Below are 13,839 nucleotides of genomic sequence, written 5' to 3' on the forward strand. Positions count from 1 at the left end.
GTACAATAAAAAAATTTTAAAAAGAAGCCATAAAGATGTCCATAAGCTTTTGATGCTCTGAAGCCACATCTGGAAATTTAACCTAAAGAAATAATACAATAATATAAAAAGCTATACACATGATTCATGTTCCTCACAGTAAAAAAAAAAAAAAAAAAGACTAGAGGGAAAAATGCCCAGTAAAAGAGGACTGGATGAGTACTGGAGCCCTGGCGGCACAGTGGTTGAGAGCTATGGCTGTTAACCAAAAGACTGGCACTTTGAATCTGCCAGCCACTCCTTGGAAACTCTACAGGGCAGTTCTACTCTGTCCTACAGGGTCGCTATAAGCCACAATTGACTGGATGGCAGTGGGTTTTTTTTTTTTTTTTTTTTTGGTTTGGACAAGTATTATCACTTAGCAATATGATTCTTGTTAGGTGGTGTCAAGTAGATTTCGACTCATTGCCGCTCCATGTGACAGTGTAAAACTACCCCATAGGGTTTTCTAGGCTGTAATCTTTACAGGAACAGATCACCAGGTCTTTACTCCCATGGAGCCGGCTGCGTGTGTTTGAGCTGCCAACCATTCAGTTAGTAGCCAAGCGTTTAACTTTTGCACAACCAGGGCTCCTTTAGCAATATGACAGATAAACCATATAAATGGTTAAACATTAAACAGTATTTTAAGTATTATTTAGAAACACAGAAAACGTCTTCTAAATTGAACGAGAAAATTATAATACCAAATGGCCTGAGCAGGATGATAGCAGCTAAGTAAAATACATGTGCATGTGGACAGCAAGTACAAAAACGTAAACCAATGGCACTTTAAGGCAATGTGCTTCAGCAGAGTAAGAGCACAGATGTTATCATCACACTGCCCTGACTTCAAGTCCAAGTTCTGCCTCTGCAAATGTGTAAAGAACCAAACTGGGTCAAATCAAAATATCTGTTGTTGTTGCTGTTAGGTGCTGTGGAGTAGTTGCCAACTCACAGGGATCCTATGCACAAAAGAATGAAACACTGCCCGGTCCTGCACCATCCTCACAATCATTGCTATGTTTGAGGCCACTGTTGCAGTCACTGTGTCGATCCATCTCATTGAGGGTTTTCCTTTTTTTTGTCGACCCTCTACTTTACCAAACATGATGTCCTTCACCAGGGGCTGGCCCCTCCTGATAACATGTCCAAATTACGTGAGACAAAGTCTCACCATCTTTGCTTCTAAGGTACATCTTGGCTGTAATTCTTCCAAAACAGATTTGTTCCTTCTTCTGGCAGTGCAGAGTATATTCAATATTCTTAGACAACACCATAATTCAAAGGCATCAGTGCTTCTTCGGTCTTCCTTACTCACTGTCCAGTTTCCACATGCATATGAGACAACTGAAAATACCATGGGTTGGGTCAGCCGCATCTTAGTCCTCAAGGTAACATCTTTGCTTTTTAACACCTGAAAGAAGTCTTTTGCAGCAGATCTGCCCAACGCAATACATCATTTGATTTCTTGACTGCTGCTTCCATGAGCATTGATCATGAAACCAAGTAAAACAAAATCCTTGACAACTTCAAGATTTTTTTTTTCCTTTTCTATGATGTTGCTTATTGGTCCAGGTCCAGTTGTGAGGATCTCTGATTTCTTTATGCCGAGGAGTAATCCATACTGAAGGCTGTGGTCTTTGATCTTCATCATCAGTAAGTGCTTCAAGTCTTCTTTGCTTTCAGCAAGCAAGGTCGTGTCCTCTGCCTAACACAGGTTGTTAAATGAGTCTTCCTCCAATCCTAATGCCACATTCTTCTTCATATAGTGCAGCTTCTTGAATTATTTGTTCAGCATACAGATTGAATAAGTATGGTGAAGGGATACAACCCTGATGCACACCATTTCTGATTTTAAACCACGCAGTGTCCCTTTGTTCCATTCAAATGACTGCCTCTTGATCTGTGTACAGGTTCTACATGAGCATAAGTAAATGTTCTGGAATTCCCATTCTTTGCAATGTTATCCATAATTTGTTATGATCCACACAGTACAATGCTTTTGCATAGTCAATAAAACACAGGTAAACATCTTTCTAGCATTCTCTGATTTCAGCCAAGATTCAACCGACATCAACAACAATACCCCTTTGCTCCATGACCTCTTCTGAATCCAGCTTAAATTTCTGGCAGTTCCCAGTCGATATACTCCTGCAACCATCTTTGAATTATCTTCAGCAAATAAGTGAAGAACCAAGCTGGGTCAAATTAAAATATTTAGTGCTAATTTACATTGCCGGTTGGAAGGACATCTTTTTAAATGAAACTGGGTTTTTATAACAAATAAAAATCTTTAACCAAAACTCTATCCTACTACTGAATATTCCCCCCATGGGTTACCATGAGCCCTCAAACATTACATATCTAAAATAGAATTTATCATCTTTAAAACCTCCTAAGCTGCCTTGTTCGGATCCCCACACGTGACCAGTCTCAATGAGACTAAGATACATCATTCTCCCTGAACCCAATTCTGTCCCTGTCCCTCTTTTGGCATCTCCCCACCATCCTCAACATCCTTAGCCCCTGAGGGATCATTCTTTTAAATACATGAATGAAAGAAAGATAGGACCATCGTACCACAGCCCTGTTTAAAATTTGGTGACTGCCCCCACCAGATGCTATTCTCTGACATGACCCAAGGACTTCGAGATCCAGCCCTGCCTAAAGCATCACTCAGTAAGTCTCCTCCCCAACCACCACCCTGCCTTTCAGCTGCAACCACAGTGGCACTTGAAAGTCTCTGAGTAAGTCAAGTTGTCTGAAGTTCCACGCCTGGAAAGTCTTTTTCCACCTCTCCCCTGTCCACCTAGGAAATTCTCACCAACTCCTTGAAAATATAATCCAGGTATCCTCTCTTCAGTTCCCCCTGTGTGCGCCCTCCCTCCTCCCTCAGGTGAACTCTCTCCCCTGGGCTTGTGCAGCACTTGGGTGCATAACTCTATCACAGCACTCGTCCTTCCCTATTGCAGTTATTGCTTTACACACCTGTCTTCCCTTGAAGGCGTGAACCACCTCACTCATCTTATATCCCCAATGCCTAGCAACACAGGACCAGGGCAGAGGATGTGTTCGATAAATCAGTGTTCTTAATAAATCTGTACCATGTCTATGAAATACCAAACTGAATTTGATTCTTAGTGGGTATAAATTCTTGATTCTGTGGTACTACACTATATCCAGGGCTAAGAGGAGGTAGTCAAACTTGAAGTAAGCCAGGTCTCACGACTCTGCTTTTGTGGTTTTCCTCCTACCTCTCTGCCCCTTCAACAAGTCTTCTCCCTTCTGTAATCCTCTAACTTTTGGCTTCCCCCAAGGGTCTGGCCTTAGGCTTCTGACCTTCTCTACACAATATGCTTCTGGCTTCCATTATCACCTCTATGCAGCTGAATGGAAATCTACACAGCTAGTCCTAACTGCACCATATTTTCAACTACCTATAAAGCTCTCCCTCTTAGATATCCCATGAGACCCAGCCCCACATGTTCAAATTAAATGCATAATCTTCTCTGCCCCTGGCCCTCCATAAACTACTTCCCCTTTCCAACTGTCCAATTTTTATCAGCTGGCCACACCACTTTCTCCACCAACCAGGCCTAAAATTTTGGTGTTTCCTTTACCACTCCTACCTGTTGGATTCTCCTTAATAATCTGTCGCCATGTCCTCTAAACTGTCTCTGGCAGTTTCTCTCTCCCACTCCGCCTGCATTTTCTCTCTCCTTCATCTGTTTGGTCCACTTATGCTCACTATCAGATCCATTTTTACAAAACATTGTTTTCATGAAATCAGTCACTGTACAGCTCAAGAAGCCTCAATTGGATCACTACTTATTGCTGTCTAAAGGCCAAACTGCTTGACAGGCTTTCAAGGTCCCTCTCCTTAACCATCTTCATTTATTTCTCCTTCTCTCCAAATCAGTGGTTCTCATCCGGAGGCAATTTTACCCTCCAGGGGACATTTGGCAATGTCTGAAGACATACTTGGCTGCCACAACTGAAGGGGGTGGTGAGGAGTGTGTGTACTATCGGTATCTACCTAATGGATGGAGGCAGGATGCTGATAAACATCCTACAATGCTCAGGGCAGACTGTCACAGAAAAGAATTATCTGGCCCAAAATATCAACAGTGCTGGAGTTAAGAGACTCTGCTCCAAATCAAGCCTCCACAGCAAACAGCCCAGTAACCTCCCTGTTCCTAGACCATCCCATCCCTGTACTTTTACTCAGAATATTTTCCCAACAACCTGGAATGACATCTCTCTTCCCTTTAACTATTTATCTTTGAATCCAATTCTAAATCTGTATCTCATAGCTTTAAACACCATCTCTAGACCTACCACCCACCTATCAGTTCTGATATCCCATGCTGGCACGCGTGTTGCTGTGATGCTGGAAGCTATGCCACCGGTATTTCAAATACCAGCAGGGTCACCCATGGCAGGCAGGTTTCAGCAGAGCTTCTAGACTAAGACAGACTAGGAAGAAAGGCCTGGTCATCTACTCCCAAAAATTAGCAAATGAAAAACTTATGGATAACAACACAATACTGTGCTATATAGTGCTGGAAGATGAACCCCCTAGATCGAAAGGCGTTCAAAATACACAGTGCCCACATCAATGAACACAGGTATAATAACAATCGTGAAGATGTCACAGGACCGGGCAATGTTTCATTCTGTTGCCATGAGTCTGAGTTGGAGCCAACTCAACAACAATTAACAACTAACATAGGCTGATGACTCCCAAATGTTTATTTCCAGCCAGAACCAACCTACTGAACTCCAGGCTCCCCTTATGCAACTGCCTACTAGATATCCCTTGAATGCCCTACTTAACACATCTGAAATTGAACTCCTGATCCCTCCCAAAACTGGTACTAACCAAATAAGTATATAGCACCAGCATCCACCCAGTTCCTCAAACCAGACACCTGGGAATTATTCTTGATACTTCCCTCCTCCTCAGAGTCTTCCCTCAAATCAATCTCTTAGCAAGTCCTGTGGATTCTACCTCCCAGATACATCTCAAATCCATCTACTTCTTCCTCTTCATCCACCACCACTCTTCCTTGTCTATCACAAAAGCCTCCTAACTGGTCTCCCTGCTTCTACTCTATTCACTATACAGCACCCAGAATGATCATTTTACATTTTAATGAGATCATGCCAGAACCCTGCTTACAACCTGCAACAGGTCTCACCGCTCTTAGAATAAAACCCAAACTCCTTACCCTGGCCTACAAGGTCCTGTACAATCCCCATCTACCCCACTCTCCTCCTAGCTCTCTAGGCTATAAATAAGGCCTTCAGGCCTTCAAGTGTACCCCCAGTTCTTTCCCACTGGAGGGCCTTCTGCATATGCAGTGGATTGAATGGTGACACCAGAACCTGGGAATGTGACCTTATTTGGCAAAGGGGTCTCTGCAGATGTAATTAAGTTAAAGATCCTGAGATTATCCAGGTAGGCCCTAAATCCAATAGTAAGGTCTTTATAAGAGATACACAGAGACAAGAGAGGCCATGTGAAGATGGGGCCACAGAATGGAGTGATACAGCCACTAGAAGCCGAATAGGAATTTCCCCTAGAGCCTGGCTACAGGCTAGGGATCTGACCTGAAGTTCTGACTTCCACTCATATATACTCCTTGTACACCTGTGTTGTCGGTACACACCCCGAGTCCTGGGTCTATGGTCACCCGATCAGTACAGCCCCTGAGACAAAAAGTTATAGGTCTGCAGCATAAAATCAGAGGTCCTGAAAAAGTAAGGTGTGAACCCAAGCACATGAAATCCCCTGATTGCTAGGTTGTTTGCTACTAATCATTTAAACATGTTTATTCCCTTCGTAGCCTGAGAATTCTCACTAAAAAATAAATACCACCAGGCACCAAGACCCAAAACCACCAAACCCACTGCCGTAGTGTCAATTCTGAATCATAATTACCCCATAGGGTTTCCAAGGCTGTGTGAATCTCTACCAAAGCGGACTGCCACATCTTTCTCTCACGGAGCCGCTGGTGGTTCCAAACCGCCAACCTTTCTGTTAGCCGTCAAATGCTTTAACCACTGCACCACCAGGGCTCCTCCAGGCACCAAAGTTCGAGGAAAACACTTACAGGAGGTAAAATTCTATGCATCAATTACTTTATGTTTTATGGAAAATTCAGGAGCCACCACCATCCTTTTTATCAACAGATCACCCTGTTCGGGCGGCTCTTTAGGAGCACAGTTTGAAAACTACTGCTCTAAAGCTTTACCCTTCTTATCTCCAAGAGGGCAATCACCTTTTACATACTGCAAAAGGGCACTGAGTACTAGAAATCAGTGTCTGTAAGAGCCTGGAGCACCCGTGCTAGCATCAAATTAAAGTGAAGGCAATGAAGTGATTTCCCCTTAAAACAGCACATTGTGTATTCAGGTTTCCAATAATTTATTTACACTCATTGTTGCACTAAGAAAGTGATCCAAGGCTCCTGCCAATGGAGTCCATGTTTTACTAGTGCCCCCGCAAACACAAACACTCAGAGGGAAGGAAACATAACAAGGTAACCATGCTAAAGGCCCACAGGGCAATAACAGAAATTTCCAGCTAAGGAGGTTCATAACATTCCTCCAAGACAGCTTGTCAACCTCGGCACCACTGACTTTTTGGGGGCCCTGGCTCTAACCACTGGATTCCAGCAGCACTCCCCCAGCCGTGAACTAAGCACATCGAATGTCCCCCGAGGGGCAAAATCACCCTGGTTGAGAAGCACTGCTCTAAAAGCAGGAGAAAAACATCTGGGTAAAAAGAGAAAAGGCTCTAAGTGGCAGCTAGAGCAGTTTCTTAAACCATAGCAAGGTTGGGCCAGTCAGCCCATCTCATTCTGGGAAATGAAAACCCAGCTTTAACAACCATCTAGCCCGTCCAAATCCAAAACGCATTTTACCTAGCAAGCTCCTAAAGCGCCAGTCAATGTGGTTGGAAAGCAAGGAAGAATTCTACTGAAAAACTTACAGAGAAAATCATTAGTAACTTATGTTTTAAGAGGATAAAAGCATGTTCAACGACATACGTACTAAGTGCCTTTCTAGACCTCAAGGTAAACTATCTCCAGATGGTAAATTGGTTTTATCTCCTCTGCCAATTCCAAGCAACTGGTAGTGGCTGCCAGGAGCCCAGAGTTGAGGACTCTGAGCAGTGCTGAGCTCAGGAGAAATCTAAATGAAATACGGATGTCTGCCACAAAGAGGCGTGGGGGCATGGTGACAGGTGTGCCTTGCATTCGCCTTCCTGGTGTCTGACTTTCCTTATGCTCAAAATAATACCGATCAAATCTGGCTGTAATAAAACATTAAAAAAAAAAAAAGTCAGAGGCCATCTAGGTCAACGAGCATAACATAGTTCATAAAGAAAATGTTCTACATCCCACTTTGGTAAGTAGCATCTGGAGTGTTAAAAGCTTCCAAGCTGCCATCTAAGATACACCTACTGGTCCAGTTCCACCCGGAGCAAAGGAGAATGAAGAAAATCAAAAGATACAATGAAAATATTAGCCCAGAGGACTAAAAGGTCACATGAGCCAAAGACTCCACCAGCCTGAGACCAGAAGAACTAGATCATGCCTGGCTACCACCAACAACCACTCTGACAGGGATCACAACGGAGTCCTGGACAAAGTGGGAGAAAAATGTAGAACAGGACTCAAATTCATGAAAAAATACAAAACACTGGTCTGACAGAGACTGGAGGAACCCCCAAAACTATGACCCCCGGGAACTCTGCTAACCCAGAACTGAAGCTATTCCCAAAGCCTAGTTTTCAGACAAAAATAAGACAGGCCTATAAAACAAAAAATAACATATGTGAGGAACGTGCTTCCTAGCTTAATCAAATAAAAAAAACAAATATACAAGACCAAATGGGCAGCTCCTGTCCAAAAGCAGGACAAGAAGGCAGGAAGAGACAGGAACTAGACGAATGAACACAAGGAAGCCAGGATGGAAAGGGGGAGCGCGCTGCCACATTGTGGGGATTGCAACCATGTCATAAAACAATTCCTGTATATATTTTTGAATGAGAAATTAACCTGAGCCGTAAACTTTCACTTAAAGCACAATTAAAAAAAAAAAAAGTAATTAATCCTCCACAGTGCCACCAAGCTTACTTACCTAACTGGGGAGGAAACTGATCATATTCCTCTCCTGCTTAAAAATCAGCTCTGGATTCTCACCTTCCAAAGCATAATGTTCAAACCAGCATAGCCCACAAAGCCCTTCATAACTGCCTACAACACACTTCTCCCAAGCTTTCTGCACCCCACAGCACTCCATGGCGCAACCAGTCCACGGTGCAACCATCATAGTGCAATGTCTCCGTATCCCCCCAAACCACAAACCCTTTCATGCCACTTCCACCTCTTCTCGGCCTGGCAAATTTCATCCTTCAGAACACAGGTCAAAAGCCACCTTTCCTATGAGTTGTATTTATCCCTTGGAGCCTGCTATTCAAAGCCTGGTCCTTGGACCAGCAGCATCGGCATCTTCTGAGAGCCCGTCAGAAACGCAGAATCACAGGCTCCACCCAGCTCTACCAAATCCCAACCTGGTTTGTAACAAGATTCCCAGGTGACTTATGCGCACCCCAGGTGGCGTGGTGGTTAAGTGCTACAATTGCTAGCCAAAAGGTCAGCAGTCAGAATCCAGCAGGTGCTCCTTGGAAACTCATTGGGTCACTATGAGTCAGAATGGACTCAATGGCAACGGGTTTGGTTTGCTTTTTTGGGTTTTCAAGGGAGAGAAGCCAAGCCAGTCTTAGGAAACTTACCAGGACAGTTTGTTTACATTTCTATCTACCCCACTAAACTGAGCTCTTTAGGTAGGTACAGTCTCTTCCCCAAATGAATCCCCAGCAGACAACAAAGTGCCTGGCACGTGGTAGGTGCAGCAGGCACTATTAGCGGGCTGCCTAAGAGCCATCCCTAAATCCCTTCTCCTTCACTCGCCTCCTCTATTAAGGCAGGAGAACCCAAATACCAACTTACTGTCTCTGTAGCAGCTAGAAGTGGCCAACTGACACGGTTATAGCCAGTGAGATGTCAGCAGAAGCTTGCTGAGGGGGGCTTCAGGACAACAGAGTGGAAGCACAGAAAGGGTCTGTGTCCTTGTTGGGCCCCCCGAGCCACTGCACCATGCTAGGCCAGCCTACCTCCAGACTTACTGTGTGAGCTGTTTCAACATCTTCATTGCATAAGGCACTATAGGTAGGGCTTTCTCCTGGATGCGCTCCTAACTGGGAGGTGAATGAATGAATGCAGAATGAAATCTAATAAAGGTTCAGAAGATTACATGTTCTAAAAACAGGGCCTCTAAGAATCTGTTCAACTTTGCCAAAGTGTGCCTGTAAACCAGTCTGTGCTCTTCCTAGAATTACTGACCCATTTCTTTTCACAGCTTCTTCATGGATAACAAGTAAAGCAACCTCTTAAAAAGCACTGGAAATGTTCACATACAAAGATGCTGTAGAAACTGATATTCACACTTTGGAAAAGAGGAGAAAGCCCAACTGAAACACTGGGGTCTGCCCTTAAACAGTCTGCAGTTTCTGAGGCTAACTTACAGGCAACTATGAACAGAGGGGAAAAAACATGACTTCCCAGAGCCAGCTGGTTGTTGCCATTCTCCTCCTGCTTTCTTATTCTGAGATCTCTGAGATGGCATTAATTTTTTTCCCAGTCCCAAGTGCTCAAAGAGCCACTTTTTTTTTTTTGTTTTTCTTTTTGAGAAAAACAGGGTTGAGCCTTAACTACCATCCCTGCAATACAAACAAATGTAAATACAAATAAAATGAATTAAAAGGGGAGAGGTGCACCCTGGCAGTGCTGCTCCTCAGCAAGGTCTTAATCAAGTGCAGACTGCTTGGCCAGTATGTTAATCACATTACTTTCTTTTACTTAAATAAATGTATTTTAGAAAGAAACCAATGGAAAACCAGTACCACTTGCCATAGATGGAAGACAAATGTAAAAACGAATCCAATGAAAACATAACAACCTTATTAAATTCCAGCTATTGTTGCCTGCCAAAGCCTCTAACCCTGAAGCTTATTCTCTTAGTTTAAAAAAAAAGGGGGGGGTGGTATGCAGGATAGGAGGTGAAAAGAGGTGTTAAAGACAGGCTAACTAACATCAAGCTGAGACTTTCTCCTGGGCATAAATCAGGACAGAAACAGAATGGAAAAAGTAATAATTTTCTGGTTGTGTGATTTCATTCTATTTAACACCATATCTATGTCCCACCTAAAAACAATCCTTCTTACAATGTCATATCATCTTTCCCTTTTGCTCAGAATAAAGGCTCAATTTCTTGGTGCAGCCTAAATGATCCTACACCATCTGGCCCCAGGCCACTGCTCAGCTCCCATCACTCACCCTTTCACTACACGGCCAGTTACACAGCAGACAGCAAACCACAGTCCAAAGGCCATGCCCAGCCCACTGTTCACTTTTGTATGGTCCGTGAGCCAAGAATGCTTTGTACAGATGAAAATTTACAATTAATTTGATGATTGTTGATGCTGTGTGTCATCAGAGCCAACTGCAACTCAATAGCAACCCTACAGGACAGAGAATAACTGCCTCATAAGGTGTTCAAGGCTGTAACACTTACAGGAACAGATCACCAGGTCTTTCCTCCAACGAAGCCACTGGTGGGTTCGAACCATCGACCTTTTGGGTTAGCTGTGAGTGCTTAACCATTGTACCACCAGGACTCCTAATATGATGATACCAAAAAAACCAAACCCAGTGCCGTCAAGTTGATTCCGACTCATAACAGAGTAGAACTGCCCCATAGAGTTTCCAAGGAGCGCCTGGCAGATCTGAACTGCCAGCCCTTTAATTAGCAGCCGTAGCACTTAACCACTACGCCGCCAGGGTTTCCAATTTGATGAAAGGGAGCATTAATTTTGAACCCCAATTAGGCAAATGTTATCTCCTATCCCCCAAAGGGAAACCCTGGTGGCGTGGCGATTAAGTGCTACGGCTGCTAATAAAAGGTCAGTAGTTCAAACCCACCAGGCAGTCCTTGGAAACTCTACGGGGCAGTTCTACTCTGTCCTACAGGGTCGCAATGAGTCGGAACCGACTCGACAGCAATGGGTTTGGTTTTCTGGTTTATCCTTCAAGGAATTCCATTCTTATTGTTGTTAGCTGCCTTCTAGTTGATTTCAACTCATGGCGACCCCATTTGTGCACAGTAGAACTGTTCCATAGCATTTTCACTTGCTGAAAGTGAAGGACTTGAAGCACTTACTGATGATCAAAGACCACAGCCTTCAGTATGGATTACACCTCAACATAAAGAACACAAAAATCCTCACAACTGGACCAATAAGCAACATCAGGACAAACAGAGAAAAGACTGAAGTTGTCAAGGATTTCATTTTACTTGGATCCATAATCAACGCCCATGGAAGCAGCAGTCAAGAAATCAAATGACATATTTCACTGGGCAAATCTGCTGCCAAGGACCTCTTCAAAGTATTAAAAAGCAAAGATGTCACCTTCAGGACTAAGGTGCACCTGACCCAAGCCATGGTATTTCCAATCGCCTCACATGCATCCAAAAGCTGGACAATGAATAAGGAAAAGCAAAGAAGAATCAGTGGCTTTGAATTACGGTGTTGGCAAAGAATACTAAACATACCATGGACTGCCTGAAGAATGAACAAATCTGTCTAGGAAGAAGTACAGCCAGAATGCTCCTTAGAAACGAGGATGGCAAGATTTCATCTCACATACTTTGGACATGTTATTGGCTGGAACCAATCCCTGGAGAAGATCATTACGCTTGTTGTTGTTGTTGTTAGGTGCCGCTGAGTCCGTTCCGACTCATAGCAAGCCTATGTACTACAGAAGAGTAGAGGATCAGCAAAATAGAGGAAGACCCTCAATGAGATGACACAGTAGCAGCAAGAATGGGCTCAAACGTCGCAATGACTGTGAGGATGGTGCAGGACCAGGCAGTGTTTCATTCTGTTGTACATAGGGTCTCTATGAGTTGGAACTGACTTGACAACACCTAACAACAACAACAACAACACAGGGTTTTCAAGGCTGTGACCTTTCAGAAACTGATCGCCAAGTTTGTCTTCCAAGGCGCCTTTGGGTGGCTTCAAACCACCAACTTTTCAGCTAGTAGAGCACTTACGATTTGCACCACCACGACCTTTATTACAAATTATTGTACTCAATCATTACCATATTTTTCATTTTGTTAATTTTTAAAAATTAGAGAAATTTTGCATTTTGCCCCCTAAGACCTAGAAGTATTATTTTTTAGAAAAAATTTGCTGACCTCAGAGCTACCCTGTTCCTCAAGTGCACCAAGCTCATTCCTATCTCAGGGCCCTCACACTTACTGTTCCTAACTCCTGGGACACACTTCCCTCAGGCTTCCCATGGCTACTTCTCTGTGATCACTCATATCTCATTTTGAATGCCACCTCTGCTGCAAGGTCACCCTATTCCCCACCTGCAACCTAAAGTAGCCTGCCAGGAATAGGAGGAGGACACAGAATATGTGGCTAACTGCCTCAGTGAACAACTGTGTTCTTTGCCATAAGACCAGAAGAACTGGATGGTGCCCAGCTACCATTACTGAACGTTTTATCAGAGATTCTACACATGAATCCTGATCAAAAGAGGGAAAATGCAGAACAGGACTTCAAATTATGGACTCCAGGCTTTCTAGAACCATGAGGGCTGGATGAAGCCCTGAAACTACTGCCCTGAGACAGTCTTTAAACCTTAAACCAAAAATACCCCCTGAAGTCTTCTTAAAATGAAACATTAGTTTAGCTTAACTAGTAAAAACAAGAAGTCTGCCCTGAGCATTATGCTGTTTTAAGAACTATCCATACGGGATCAAACTGACAACAGCAACTTAACAGATAGGAACCTTAGGGGGCAGTGGGTTTACGTTCATGGGGAAGAACAACTCAGAAAAGGAGCGTGAAAATGGCTGCATAATTCAAAAAACAATCAGTGTCACTGAATTGCACATGTACCAACTGTTGAATTGGTGTATATGTTTTGGTGTGTATATTCCCAACGACAAAAGTTAAAAAAAAAAAAAAAGTAGCCTGCCAGCACATTATTCACATCAATCAGTTACTTTCTTCATACCACTACCTCACATTAGCTTTACTTAATAGCAGCAGATACACATGGTACTGGGCACAGTTGAAACATTTTACATACTACGTTGAATCCTATAAAAGTGCTGACCTCTAAATTGAAAAAGATCAACAAATGGATAATTTCATAGGGTTCAACCTAATATATCAACTTTGGAACTCACAACAACTTTGTGCGGTAGGTACCAGATGAGGAAACTGTGGCACAGAGCAGTTGATTAACTTGCCCAAGATCACACAGCCAGGAAGTGGCAGAAACAAGAATTTGAACCCAGGCTCAATACTCCCACCTTCAAGAATGTAAGCTCCATGACGGCAGACGGTCTTGTTCACTGCGCTATCTCAGTGCCCATCACAGGGTCTGGCTTGTGGGAAAACCAAAAACCAAACCCGCTGCCGTCCATCGAGTGTATTCCGACTCATAGAGACCTTACAACCGCTCAATACATGAACTTTGAAGGAACCGATGAACGAACGAATGAACGAACGAACGAATGAATCTCTCTTAAGACCAGAGGTATCTGTCCCAGACTTGGGGGCTCATCTGAACAACCAATGCAGAGTCTGCGCGGCTGGAAGACAGGAGGACAGGGAGACCTGGGCGTAGGGGTGCCCACGGGTCTCGGGTGCTGTGCCCCCTC

The 13,839-nt window shown here is 43.7% G+C and overlaps 1 protein-coding gene across 3 annotated transcripts in view; it reads right to left on the minus strand.

Moving 5' to 3' along the window:
* USP31 (ubiquitin specific peptidase 31) overlaps positions 1 to 13,839 on the minus strand; it is a 100,908-nt gene that overhangs the window by 86,253 nt on the left and 816 nt on the right. The window lies entirely within an intron of this gene.

The sequence above is a fragment of the Elephas maximus genome, chromosome 12, assembly GCF_024166365.1.
Source record: "Elephas maximus indicus isolate mEleMax1 chromosome 12, mEleMax1 primary haplotype, whole genome shotgun sequence".
Classification (NCBI taxonomy): Eukaryota; Metazoa; Chordata; class Mammalia; order Proboscidea; family Elephantidae; genus Elephas; species Elephas maximus.